Source organism: Crinia signifera, chromosome 12 (assembly GCF_055691185.1).
Source record: "Crinia signifera chromosome 12, ASM5569118v1, whole genome shotgun sequence".
Lineage (NCBI taxonomy): Eukaryota > Metazoa > Chordata > Amphibia > Anura > Myobatrachidae > Crinia > Crinia signifera.
This window is the reverse complement of record NC_139228.1, coordinates 28399805-28415034: the sequence shown is the minus strand read 5'-3', so window position 1 is coordinate 28415034 and position 15230 is coordinate 28399805.

Sequence of the window (15230 nt, the reverse complement as noted above, 5' to 3'; positions counted from 1 at the left end):
ACCTCTCTGGGAAGAGAGTTCCAGAGTTTGACTGTTCTGACCGTAAAGAAATTCTTTCTACTAGCTGAATGAAATCTTTTTTCTTCTAATCTATACTCATGCCCTCGCGTCCTAGATTCCTTTCTAGTAGAAAATAGGGTGTGTGACAGTTCCTTATATTGACCCTTGATATACTTGTACATGTTGAGCATGTCCCCCCTTAAACGTCTCTTTTCTAATGTAAATAGTCCCAAATTGCTTAATCTCTCCCCGTAGCTTAAATTCTCCATTCCCCTAATAAGCTTTGTTGCTCGCCTTTGGACTTTTTCTAATTCTATGATGTCCTTTTTATAGTGTGGGGCCCAGAACTGTACTCCGTACTCTAGGTGAGGTCTCACCAATGCTTTATATAGTGGCATAATTACCCTTGAGTCCCTAGTTTCCATTCCCCTCTTAATACATGCCAGAATTTTGTTGGCCTTTTTTGTAGCTACATTACAATGGGCACTACATCCTAGATTGCTGTCTATTTGGACTCCTAGATCCTTTTCAAGTATGGAATTACCCAGTTCCTCTCCGCTAAGGTTGTAACTTGCACACTGGTTGTGTCTCCCAAGGTGCATAACCTTACATTTATCTACATTGAACCTCATCTTCCATTTTTTTGCCCACTCATCTAGAATTGCAAGATCATTTTGAAGCATGGTGACATCTTCTGGTGATTTGATGACTTTGCTAAGTTTTGTATCGTCCGCAAAGATGGATACATTGCTGAGTAACCCTATCCCAATATCGTTAATAAAAATGTTAAACAAAATGGGCCCCAAAACCGAACCCTGGGGCACTCCACTTAGTACCGGTATCATATCTGATACGGCACCATTCACAACCACTCTTTGTTCTCTATTACATAGCCAATTCCCTACCCATCTGCAGATATTTTCACCCAATCCTAGGTTCTCCATTTTATTAATCAATCTCTTGTGTGGGACAGTATCAAATGCTTTAGCAAAATCTAGGAAAATCACATCTACAGCATTTCCATTATCGAGGTTTTTGCTAACTTCTTCATAGAACCCTAGTAGATTAGTTTGGCATGAACGATTTTTCACGAACCCATGTTGGTTAGTACTGAGTAGAAGGTGATGATCTAAATATTCCTGGATACCATCCCTTAAAAATCCTTCAAATAGTTTACCCACAATTGATGTTAAACTAACGGGTCTGTAATTAGCTGGATCTTCCTTTTTTCCTTTTTTGAATATTGGCACTACCTCTGCTATTCTCTAATCTTTTGGTACTATACCTGACGATAGTGACTTGCTAAAGATATAATGTAGGGGGGTAGCTAGTTCATCCCTTAATTCCATTAATACCCTCGGATGAATCCCATCTGGCCCTGGTGACTTATTTGTTTTGAGTTTGCTTAGCCTCAGTATTATTTCTTTCGGCGTGAAATCCGCAATGAGATCTGGCTTATTTGTCCCGTTTGTGGTAAATGTTCGTTCCACAGTCTGCTCTCCCTTAGTAAATACTGATGAGAAGAACTCATTTAACAGTTTTGCTTTTCCCTTGTCCTCAGTAACACTTTTTCCACTAGTATCAGTTAGTGGGCCTATGTTTTCCTTAATTAAACGTTTACTATTTATGTATTTAAAAAACTTCTTTGGGTTGTTTTTGCTTTCAGTGGCTATGCACTCTTCATATAATATTTTAGCTGCTTTGATTACCCCTTTACAAGTTTTGTTTGATTCTTTGTATTTTGCGAATGCCTCCTCATTCAAGTTATTTTTATAGAATTTAAAGGCTCTGGTTTTATTGTTGATAGCTGACCTTACTTCTTTGTCCAACCATGGTGGCTTTTTTTTGTTGAATTTACCTTTAGTTACTTTAGGAATGTATTCAATAGTTAGTGAATCAAGCACCTTTTTTAGAGTATCCCACATTTCCTCTGCATTTTTTCCCTCCATAACCGTTTCCCACCCAATTCCTGTTAGGGCTTCCCTGAATAATTCAAAGTTCGCTTTTCTGAAGTTTAGTATTTTTGCAGATCCTTTTTGATGTAATTTACTGAAGTTGATTTCCAGTGAAACCATATTGTGATCACTATTCCCTAATTGTTCAATTACTTTTGTGTTTGAAACTAAGTCTGTGTTATTTGTTAATACTAAGTCCAAGAGTGCCTCATCACGAGTTGGAGTTTCTACCGTTTGTGTAATAAACTGGTCTTTAAGTAAGCTTAACCCCTTCCTGACGGAGCTAGTTTTTGCGTTCCTGACAGAGCCCTTTTTTTCAAATCTGACATGTCTCACTTAAGTGGGGATAACTTTTTTTTGCTTTTACTTATCCCAGTGATTTTGAGATTGTTTTTTCGTGACACATTGTACTTCAAATTAGTGGTAAATTTGGGTCGATACAGTCTGTGTTTTTTTGTGAAAAATACCAAAATATCGTGAAAAAATGGAAAATTTAGCGATTTGCAAAATGTTAAATTTTCTGCTTGTGAGACAAATAATCTTACCACTCAAAATAGTGAATAACTAACATAGACCATATGTCTACTTTATGTTGACATCATTATTTCAACTTCCTTTTAATTTTTTGGGACACTAGGAGGCTTACAATATGAATAGCAAATTCTCAAATTTTCAAGAAAATTTCAAACACTGATTTTTTTAGGGACCAGTTCAGTTCTGATGTAACTTTGAGGGACTTGTATGTGAGACACCCCCATAAATGATGCCATTTCAAAAACTGCACCCCTCACAGTATTCAAAACAGCATTTTGGAAGTTTGTTAACCCTTTAGGTGTTTCACAGGAATTAAAACAAAGTGTAGGTGAAATTTCAAAATTTCTTTTTTTTTGCAGATTTGCAATTTTAATACATTTTTATAAGGAACACAGTACATTTTACTAGAGAAATGTGACTAAAAATTGATTCCCCCAATTCTTTTGTTTTCATAAATATCCTATATGTGGCCCTAGTGTGCACGGTGACCAAACCACAGGCTTCATAATAGAAGGAGCACCTACTTGATTTTGGAGCCTCCTTTTTATGAGATTATTTTTTAGGCACCATGTAGGTTTCAAGGCACCATAAGATGCTAAAAGTTAGGAACCCCCCCACAAGTGACCCCATTTTGCAAACTACACCCCTCAGGGAATTCATCTAGGGGTATAGTGTACATTTCAAACCCCCAGGGGTTTCACCAATTGTGGTACAACTGGGCAGTGAAAATGAAAAATTATTTTTTTTACACAAAAATGCAGTTCTGGCTCCAAATTTGTCATTTTCAGAAGGTATGAAGGAGACAAAGCACCCCAAAATCTGTGCCCCAATTTCTCCCGAGTACGGCAATGCCTCACATGTGACCAAAAAATACCAGTTGGGTGCATGGCAGGACTCAGAAGGGAAGGAGTGATTTTTGGATTTTGCAGCTCAGATTCTGGTGGAATTTTGGTGGGTGCTATGTCGCATTAGCAAGACCCCCCAAGCACCAATACAGTGGAACCCCCCCACAAGTCACCCCATTTTGCAAACTACACCCCTCAGGGAATTCATCTAGGGGTATAGTGTACATTTCAAACCCCCAGGGGTTTCACCAATTTTGATACAAGTGGGCAGTGAAAATGAAAAATTACATTTTTTTACACAAAAATGCAGTTCTGGCTCAAAATTTTTCATTTTCAGAAGGTATGAAGGAGAAAAAGCACCCCAAAATATGTGCCCCAATTTCTCCCGAGTACGGAAATGCCTCACATGTGACCAAAAAATACCAGTTGGGTGCATGGCAGGACTCAGAACGGAAGGAGTGATTTTTGGATTTTGCGGCTCAGATTCTGGTGGAATTTTGGTGGGTGCTATGTCGCATTAGCAAGACCCCCCAAGCACCAATACAGTGGAACCCCCCCACAAGTCACCCCATTTTGAAAACTACACCCCTCAGGGAATTCATCTAGGGGTATAGTGTACATTTCAAACCCCCAGGGGTTTCACCAATTTTGATACAAGTGGGCAGTGAAATTGAAAAATTACATTTTTTACACAAAAATGCAGTTCTGGCTCGAAATTTTTCATTTTCAGAAGGTATGAAGGAGAAAAAGCACCCCAAAATCTGTGCCCCAATTTCTCCCGAGTACGGCAATGCCTCACATGTGACCAAAAAATACCAGTTGGGTGCATGGCAGGACTCAGAACGGAAGGAGTGATTTTTGGATTTTGCAGCTCAGATTCTGGTGGAATTTTGGTGGGTGCTATGTCGCATTAGCAAGACCCCCCAAGCACCAATACAGTGGAACCCCCCCACAAGTCACCCCATTTTGAAAACTACACCCCTCAGGGAATTCATCTAGGGGTATAGTGTACATTTCAAACCCCCAGGGGTTTCACCAATTTTGATACAAGTGGGCAGTGAAAATGAAAAATTACATTTTTTTACACAAAAATGCAGTTCTGGCTCAAAATTTTTCATTTTCAGAAGGTATGAAGGAGAAAAAGCACCCCAAAATCTGTGCCCCAATTTCTCCCGAGTACGGCAATGCCTCACATGTGACCAAAAAATACCAGTTGGGTGCATGGCAGGACTCAGAAGGGAAGGAGTGATTTTTGGATTTTGCAGCACAGATTCTGGTGGAATGAATGGTGGGTGCTATGTTGCACCAATACAGTGGAACCCCCCCACAAGTCACCCCATTTTGCAAAGTACACCCCTCAGGGAATTCATCTAGGGGTATAGTGTACATTTCAAACCCCCAGGGGTTTCACCAATTTTGATACAAGTGGGCAGTGAAAATGAAAAATTACATTTTTTTACACAAAAATGCAGTTCTGGCTCAAAATTTTTCATTTTCAGAAGGTATGAAGGAGAAAAATCACCCCAAAATATGTGCCCCAATTTCTCCCGAGTACGGAAATGCCTCACATGTGACCAAAAAATACCAGTTGGGTGCATGGCAGGACTCAGAACGGAAGGAGTGATTTTTGGATTTTGCGGCTCAGATTCTGGTGGAATTTTGGTGGGTGCTATGTCGCATTAGCAAGACCCCCCAAGCACCAATACAGTGGAACCCCCCCACAAGTCACCCCATTTTGAAAACTACACCCCTCAGGGAATTCATCTAGGGGTATAGTTTACATTTCAAACCCCCAGGGGTTTCACCAATTTTGATACAAGTGGGCAGTGAAATTGAAAAATTACATTTTTTACACAAAAATGCAGTTCTGGCTCGAAATTTTTCATTTTCAGAAGGTATGAAGGAGAAAAAGCACCCCAAAATCTGTGCCCCAATTTCTCCCGAGTACGGCAATGCCTCACATGTGACCAAAAAATACCAGTTGGGTGCATGGCAGGACTCAGAACGGAAGGAGTGATTTTTGGATTTTGCAGCTCAGATTCTGGTGGAATTTTGGTGGGTGCTATGTCGCATTAGCAAGACCCCCCAAGCACCAATACAGTGGAACCCCCCCACAAGTCACCCCATTTTGAAAACTACACCCCTCAGGGAATTCATCTAGGGGTATAGTGTACATTTCAAACCCCCAGGGGTTTCACCAATTTTGATACAAGTGGGCAGTGAAAATGAAAAATTACATTTTTTTACACAAAAATGCAGTTCTGGCTCAAAATTTTTCATTTTCAGAAGGTATGAAGGAGAAAAAGCACCACAAAATCTGTGCCCCAATTTCTCCCGAGTACGGCAATGCCTCACATGTGACCAAAAAATACCAGTTGGGTGCATGGCAGGACTCAGAAGGGAAGGAGTGATTTTTGGATTTTGCAGCACAGATTCTGGTGGAATGAATGGTGGGTGCTATGTTGCACCAATACAGTGGAACCCCCCCACAAGTCACCCCATTTTGCAAACTACACCCCTCAGGGAATTAATCTAGGGGTATAGTGTACATTTAAAACCCCCAGGGGTTTCACCAATTTTGATACAAGTGGGCAGTGAAAATGAAAAATTACATTTTTTTACACAAAAATGCAGTTCTGGCTCCAAATTTTTCATTTTCAGAAGGAATGAAGGAGACAAAGCACCCCAAAATCTGTGCCCCAATTTCTCCCGAGTACGGCAATGCCTCATGTGTGACCAAAAAGTGGCAGGACTCAGAAGGGAAGGAGTGATATTTGGATTTTGCAGCACAAATTCTGGTGGAATGATGGTGGGTGCTATGTCGCATTAGCAAGACCCCCAAAGCACCAATACAGTGGAACCCCCCCACAAGTGACCCCATTTTGCAAACTACACCCCTCAGGGAATTCATCTAGGGGTATAGTGTACATTTCAAACCCCCAGGGGTTTCACCAATTTTGATACAAGTGGGCAGTGAACATGAAAAATTACATTTTTTTACACAAAAATGCAGTTCTGGCTCAAAATTTTTCATTTTCACAAGGAATGAAGGAGACAAAGCACCCCAAAATATGTGCCCCAATTTCTCCCGAGTACGGCAATGCCTCACATGTGACCAAAAAATACCAGTTGGGTGCATGGCAGGACTCAGAAGGGAAGGAGTGATTTTTGGATTTTGCGGCTCAGATTCTGGTGGAATGAATGGTGGGTGCTATGTGGCATTAGCAAGACCCCCGAAGCACGGTGAAATTATGAACCTAATATTCCATAGATGTGTGGTATATTTTAAAACACTCCTTTATACATAGGCCGGGTTTGTCGGGGCAAGTGTCACACTGGAAAATAGTTTGCTTTCTTATTCCCTTTTTATAGCAAACTTTGCACCTTTTTTGTGTCCTGCCCTTTTTTTCCAGTGGAGGGGATTTCATCAGGAAAATGCTGCCCTGGTACAATACGGGGGCCAGTACTAGAAGTACTGGGGCCCTCTGCCTGCTGGTTCCCAAATATTAGGCCCTTTATGACTTCCTCTTGAAAGTGCATAAATGTCCCCCTCTGGCCGGTAGAACGGAATAGCACGTAAGCGTTATACAGTGCCATCTGGATGATATACACGGCCACCTTCTTGTACCAGATTTTTGTTTTCCGCAGGGCACTGTACGGCTTCAGTACCTGATCTGAAAGATCCACTCCGCCCATGTACCTATTGTAATCCAGGATACAATTAGGTTTTGAGGTGTGGGTACTGGTACCTCGTACAGGGACGGAGGTGGTACTGTCTCCGTGAATTGTTGTCAGTATAAGGACATCCCTCTTGTCCTTATATTTGACCAACAACATATTTTCGGTGCATATTCCCCTGCTTTCACCCCTTCTCATTACTTGGGCAATGTGCGTTTTTGGGAGGCCTCTTTGGTTCTTGCGCACAGTACCGCAAGCTGCTGTACCTCTTGAACCAAGGGCCTTAAACAGGGGGATGCTGGTGTAAAAGTTATCCACATAGAGGTGATAACCTTTATCCAGGAAGGGGTGCACTAAATCCCAGACAATTTTCCCACTAACACCTACGAGGGAGGGGGGGCATTCTGGCGGTTCAATTCTTGAATCCTTCCCTTCATAAACCCTAAACCTGTGGGTGTACCCTGAGGTGCTTTCACACAGTTTGTACATTTTTATGCCATACCTTGCCCTCTTACTGGGAAGGTACTGGCGGAATTTAACCCTTCCTTTAAAATGTATAAGGGACTCGTCGATACAAATAAATTTTTCAGGGATGTACACCTCTTCAAATTTGGCACTGAAATGATCAATGACCGGCCTGACTTTGAATAGCCGGTCAAAGGTGGGATCATCTCTGGGTGGGCACTGTGCATTATCGGTGTAATGTATAAATTTAAGGATCGTCTCAAATCGAGCCCGGGGCATGGCCATACGGTAAAATGGAGTACTGTACAGAACATCTGTACTCCAATATTGCCTAATTTCTGGCTTTTTTACTATGCCCATATGAAACACCAGACCCCAAAACGTCATCATCTCTACTGCATCTACAGGGGTCCACCTAGCAAATGATGACGTGGGGTTTTGAGCAATAAACTGCTGGGCATATAAATTAGTTTGGTCCACCATTAAATTTATAAAATCATCAGAGAAAAATAATTTGAAAAAGTCAATTTCTCTGAGACCTGTGGAATCAAATTGGATTCCTGGCATGGCCAAAAACTCAGGAACCTGGGGCTCAAAATTGTCTGGTGGTGGGGTCCATACGAGATCAATTATTGGGGGGGGGGTCTCAGCTGCTCTACGGGGGCGTCTTTGAGGGGGTCCCTCATCACCAGAGGAGGAAGAGGAGCTTAAGGCGAATCCTTCAAATTCCCCGCTTGCATCACTGGCTGTGTCAGTCAGAAGCAAGCAGGGCATATGCCTCCTCCGCTGAATACATTCTCCTGGATGACTGGGAGGACATTTGGGAGGACATTTGGGAGGACATTTGGGATGCCATTTTTATTTTTGTGTTACTGGTAGTGAAATGTTTCAACACGTGTATAGTGTAGGGGGGGGTACAAACTTTATTTCAATCCGGGGGGTATGTAGTGTGTAGTGTGTATGTGGTGCAGAAAAAAAAAAAATACTTTATACCAATAAAAAAAAAAAAAATGAAGGGGTTAAAAATAAAAAATTTAAGGGGTTAAAAAAAAAAAAAGGTCCTGCGCCAAAAATTGAGCACAGATGTTGGTCAGTAACGTCTGTCACTGAACAGCGCTCAAAGGCAACAGGAATTTGATCAAAAAAAAAAAAATATAGATCAACCCTGTGCCGAAAAAGATGATCAGTGATGTACGTCACTGATCAGCGCACAGCGGCCACAGGACACCCACAAAATCACAGTGTGTGTAAAAAAAAAATTAAAAAAAGACCCCACAGCACACACACAAAAAAAAAAGGTGATCAGTGATGCGACACTGATTACCAGTGAGGTGCAGCAGGTGCACAACCTTTGGTGCAACTGACAGGTATATATAAAAAAAAAAAAACCTCTGTACCCCCAAAAAAGTTGCTGATCACCTCAGATATAGTGATCAGCACAAAAGGCGGGGGCAGCAGACAAAAAATTTAGCACTCTCTATCACTCTCTGTCACTATCTCTCTCTATCTCTCTATCTCTCACTATCTATCACTCTATGACACTGCAGCAGCAGCAGTGACAGGTATATCTATATATAAAAAAAAACCTGCGCCCCCAAAAAGTTGCTGATCAGTTAATTTATACTGATCAGCACAAAAGGAGGGGGCAGCAGTCAGTTATATCAAAAATATATAGCACAATCTGTCACTATCTCTCTCTATCTCTCTCTCTCTATCTCTCTCTATCTCTCTATAACTATCACACTGCAGCAGCACAAAATATAGCACTCTGTCACTAGGCCTCTCTATCTATCTATCTCTCTCTCTCTATCTATAACTATATCACACTGCAGCAGCACAAAATATAGCACTCTGTCACTAGGCCTCTCTATCTATCTCTCTCTCTCTATCTCTCTCTCTCTATCTATAACTATATCACACTGCAGCAGCACAAAATATAGCACTCTCTGACACTATCTCTCTCTCTATCTCTCTCTATCTCTCTCTATCTCTCTCTATCTCTCTCTATCTCTCTCTATCTCTCTCTATCTCTCTCTATCTATCTCTCTATCTATCTCTCTATCTATCTCTATCTATCTCTCTATCTATCTCTCTCTCTATCTCTCTCTCTATCTAGCTAGTACACTGCAGCAGCACAATTTCACAGGAAGGCACAAGTAGTAACAGGATCCAGGAAGCAGTGATGAAGCAGCGATCAGGTAAGTATGGAGCAAGCTATGGAGCAAGGTTCTGGTCAGTATGGCGGCAGGGAGGTACGGTGACCGCACTGCACGCTATTCCAGACCGGAATGGCGTCTGCAGTGCAGTCACCGTTAGTTTAAATCCCCCTCCTTGGCTGTGATTGGTCCGTCGGTCCGACGAACCAATCACGGCCTTTGGGGGCGGGCGGGGTGCGGTGGGGTGACACCAGTGTCACCCTTACACCCCGCGGTGATTGGTGCTGTACTTTACAGCACCAATCACCTCTGATCCCGTGTCACCGGCGAACGTTATTCGCCGGTGACACAGGAAAACGCTGTAATTGGCTGTTCACACTGAACAGCCAATCACAGCGATCGCCGACGGGGGGGCGGCATCGCAGCCCCCCCTGGGCATGCACGGACATGTCTGCTGTCAGGGACAGCAGACATGTTGAAACTGTCACCGCGTCTATAGACGCGGTGACAGTTAAATGCCATGACGTACATTTACGCCATGTGTCGGGAAGTACTTCCCGACCATGACGTAAATGTACGTCAATTGTCGGGAAGGGGTTAAGAACCCATTGCTTCTTGCTGATTTACCTGTTTCGTTTTCCCAATCAATGTCGGGTAAATTAAAATCCCCCATAATTAATACCTGACCCTGATTTGATGCTTGTTTGATTTGGTTTAAAAGAAGAGACTTCCCTTTCATTTATATTTGGTGGTCTATAGCATACCCCTATTATAAATTTGTTTTTTGGTTTCTTGTTATTGTCGGTTATCTCTGCCCACACTGTCTCCGAGTTGTCATCTTCTAGGTCTGTGCTCATATTTTTCTCACATGATGTTAAGTTATTATTTACATATAGGCACACACCCCCACCCCTTCTATTTTCCCTGTCTTTCCTGTAGAGTGTATATCCCTCCATGTTTAATGCCCAGTCATGCGACTCATTACACCATGTTTCTGTAATACCAATGATGTCGTAGTCATCCCTACTGATCACCGTTTCAAGCTCCCCAATTTTACTCACTAAGCTTCTTGCATTAGCCAGTAAGCATTTTAATATATGTTTATTTTTAGATATGGCTCTAATATTGTGATTAGTTTCACCCCAGGACCCATTTGAATTCTTTACTAGCTTCCTCTTTCCCCTCTCCCCTTCAATAGACTCTCTACAGGCCTCCCCACCATGCACACTGCCTGCCCTCTCCATAGTTCCGGGAATTCTTCCTCTGTCATTCCCTCCTTCCCGTATACTAAGATCATCTGTACCTAAGAACTGTAATGGGGTAACGTGACTGTTACAACATAACATTTTATTACATGACATTCCTGATGCACCCTGAGAGTTACCCCCGATTATACCCTTGTTATGTCCCAGGACTTTGTCTATGTCTCCGTCCCCCCCCCCATCTCCTTCCCCCATATGATTCCTGATCCCAGTCCGGCTTCTCTCCCTGATGGTCCCATAATGTCTTGCTGCCCCCACCCCCCCGTCGCCTAGTTTAAAATCTCCTCCAACCCTCTAACCATCCTTCCCCCCAGCACCGCAGCCCCCTCCTCGTTCAGGTGCAATCCATCACGGCAAAAAAGATGGCGCCTGACCGAGAAGTCCGCCCAGTGTTCCATGAACACGAATCCCTCTTTCCTACACCAATCCTTAAGCCACACATTTACCTCCCTGATCTCCCTCTGCCTCCCTGAGCTAGCGCGTGGCACTGGTAATATTTCCGAGAAAATTACCCTAGATGTCCTCGCCTTTAATTTCTTACCTAATTCCCTATACTCTTTCTTGAGGACATCCCACCTACCATTGACTTTGTCGTTGGTGCCGATGTGCACCAAGACCGCCGGGTTGCTCCCAGCCCCTCCCAACAATCTGTCGACTCGGTCCGCGATGTGCCGTACCCGAGCACCCGGGAGGCAACAGACCGTGCGGCGATCGCGGTCCCGATAGCAGATTGCCCTGTCTGTTCTCCTAATGATGGAATCCCCTACCACCACTATCTGCCTTGGTACCTCACTAACTGTCATCCCGTTTGAGCTAGAGGGACCTCTCCTCTGGTTGCTAGAGGGAGCCGTCTCCTCCAGCTCCGTCATTTCGTCTTTATCCTCCCCCGAAACTTCGTCCAACCGGGCAAATTTGTTCGGGTGTGATAGATCCGAGATGTCGTTCCTGTCCCTCCTGTCCCTCTTGCTTCCCCTTCTAACCGTGACCCAGCTGGCTACCTGATCCTCCTCCTCTACCAGTGACCCCATCTGCAACTCCTCCACCGTTCTATTTAGGCTTTGCTCAAGATTGGAAATATCCCTCAGTCGCTGAACGGTCCGCTCTAGATCAGTGACCTGGGCTTCCAGGGCGGACGTTCGCTCACATCTCGTGCAGATGTATTCGCACTGGGACTCTTGCTCCAGGTGCGCATACATCTTGCACAACATGCACTGAATGAGATTCGGGCCCCACCCATTTTATCTACCTCCCTGCGACTAACCCCCTAGTATACAGTAGAGAGTTAAATTACAATGCAATTACACACTACAAGTTAATTTTTATCAAAATATAAGAAAGTTGATACTTATCTGTTCCTGCAGCTGTGTCACTCTCCTGGTGTCCTCACACCTGTATCTGTCCGCTTCCTCTGTAATTTCTTCCAGTTGCACGTTTTCCTCAGTGGCCCACTCTCAGATCATGCAGCACACTATCTGCACTTTGTGGATCCTTTAACAGGTCAGGCACCTGGGCTTCAAGCAAGAAGAAAGAAGAAAAAACAAACAAACAAACAAAAACAGAAGGGACAGAAGCCTCTTGCAACCTGGTTTAACACCTTCCTGGATGTAACTCCTTCTTGGATATAACTCTGCACTTATTTAAAAATGGCACTTAAAATAAAATGGCAGTTAAAAATTCACAAGTTCATTACATTCACTTGCCCCCTGCTGTTCTTATACTGCTGCTACTAATCAGCTACCCACCTGAGCAGATAACCACTCCCACCTTCAGCAAAAGTCTGAGCAAAAAATAAAATAAAAAAAAAACACAGTTTAAACACACAAAATATACATTTAGTGTGTTAAGTTTGCTTTGGCCTTTGCAACATATGTAATCAAGTTATTCTTTATTATCTTTTATTATTCTACAAGTAAAGCATTTCTCTCTACTTTGGTGTTGAGTGAATTCATTTCAGTGTCATTCCAAGGGTTAAAATTCAATGTTTTAACAACCCGGCTTACCATTTACACCTCCCTCTACCCACGTCCTATCCATGTTCTACCCAGGTCAGGACCTGGGTAGAAGTCCTGTGTAAAGGGACACAGCGTGTCCCATTTACACGGCCGCTGACCCGCCAAAGACCAATGGTTTTGCGGCTTTGTAGAAGGGGTATTTGTTTATTTTTGTTATGTATGGGATGATTAACTATGTACAACTCATTTTCCACAGACTTATATACAATTAACCCTTTGAGTGCCACCGGTGCTGTGAGAGCTTCAAAATATCCAATAAAAAAAATGCCAGCGTCGCTCACAGCGACTGTTCTTTTTTGGACGCAATATTTAACTGAGCTTCAGTGAATCGGCTTGTCTGTATTTTTATTTGTACTAAAAGAACAGTCGCTGTGACTGACACTGGCATCTTTAGCAGATACTTTGAGAAACTCTCACCGCAAGGTCGGCACTCAAAGGGTTAAAATTGTTCATGCCTTATATGGCCAATATATCTGTGCACAAAATGGGCCTGATTCGGACAGCATGCACGGGGCGTCGTCCGCCCCCCTGCGTACGTTCCATATTAAGGCTAGCCTATGGTGACCTACGCAATTGGCAGGCGCCAGGCGTTTGAGGGCACGACGCTGGCATTTTCTGAGAGTCTAGACATACCCAGTGCTACGAGTGGGGGTGGAAATCATTCGATGGTGATTTTTATTTTTTATCACTGAGAATGTAGAACAGGGGCTGGCTTGGGAAGGGGGGGGGGGGGCTTGATGGGGGCGGAGTTTACTTACTCGCTGTGCTCCAAACACTCTTAGCCCAGCGAGCAGGTGTGAACCGGGCCCAATGAGAGGAATCATTCTTCTGTGCACCTGCTGCTGGCCATCTAAGCTAATGGTCGTCTATTGGAGCAATTCAATTGTTGCTCTGATCAGAAGCCTGTTAGCTTTTAGCACCAGGTTTAGCCACGCGAAACAACTAAACCCATCTAATGTTGCCATATACTGTAGGCATCTAAACATCGCAAACATAAAACACCTGTTTTTTTTTTTTTGCACATCCTCCCATGGTTCACTGATCAGGGCAACAATTCAATAGATGCCCAGCAGAAGGGGGCATATGTAAGAATTTAATTCTCCCCCCCCCCCCTTTCCCCAATGAAGTAACTTGATTGAGCCCAGGTCAAGTTCCATGCGTTTAGATGTTTTGTTGTATTTGTTTTCTGTGGAGGAATGCGCTGCCGCTGAGTATTGGGAACTGAATAATAGATATTTGAGTATACACGTTACTGGGTAAGGAAAGTTCCAGGGAAGATCAACTCCTTGATTTTAAGCCGTGTACACACGGCAGCGATATGGGCTATAATTGCTGGAAATATGGCCGCTGGCGAGGGGCTTTGTTGCGCTCGCCATGCTGTCTGAGTCCGGGCAGTCGGGATCCCGACGTCGAAAACCCAATACCATACCCACACAGGCATGCTCCTTCCTACTAGAGGCCCGCCCCCAATTCAGCCATCACCGTCCAACTAAAAAGTAATTCCTATGGTAGTAGCATAGCGTGTTTATCACCGCCCCCTTCTTGTGGCAGGGATGACTGCACAGCACCTCGGTAAGCCCAGCAGTCTCACAGCTAGGAAAAGCTGTTTTTGTGGCCTGCCTTCCATATAACTGTTACCTGAGCAGCCACAGATGGACCTGCGGAGTCACTATCCAGAATGAGGAGTTCTCAGTCTTGTTTGTTCCTCTTTATTCAGTTGAGCGGTTTCCTTGGCAGTAGCGGACTGTGCAAGCGATGAATTTATTACAGCTGGGAGATTGATGACACGCGCACTGTATGTATACATTCCCATGACAGCCTTATTATGCGTATTAATCAAATTCACAGGTCTGCTTACATCAGGCTGCTGTCACCTTCTCTGTTGTGTAAAAACAGAAGCAGTGTTTATATCTGTATAACTGTGCTGCTTGTAGTCTGGTATAAATGTGTGCGGAAATGGCCAATTCTAGACCGTACTGTAGACTTAATGGAGCCCACACACGCACCGATCCCGGCGTGCGTGTGTGGGCTTAACTAGCACACATAGCATCGCATCGTATTCCTTGTGCATACGATGTGCCTGCGATGCTATGCTAGAAAAAGCTAGCACAAAAAGTATGTGCAGCACATACTTTTTGTACTGTACGATGAGGTGCTGCGGGAGCGTGCACCCCATCGTACAGCATCGCACCGCCGGCAACGGTGCGTGTGTGGCCTCCTTAACACAGACCTATGCTTGTCTAGGATCAAATTACATCTGTGAGTCTGCTTTCTTTCTGTCCTATTGTTCTTAAAAGGTATGGGCAATTGGGTCGACAGGGGC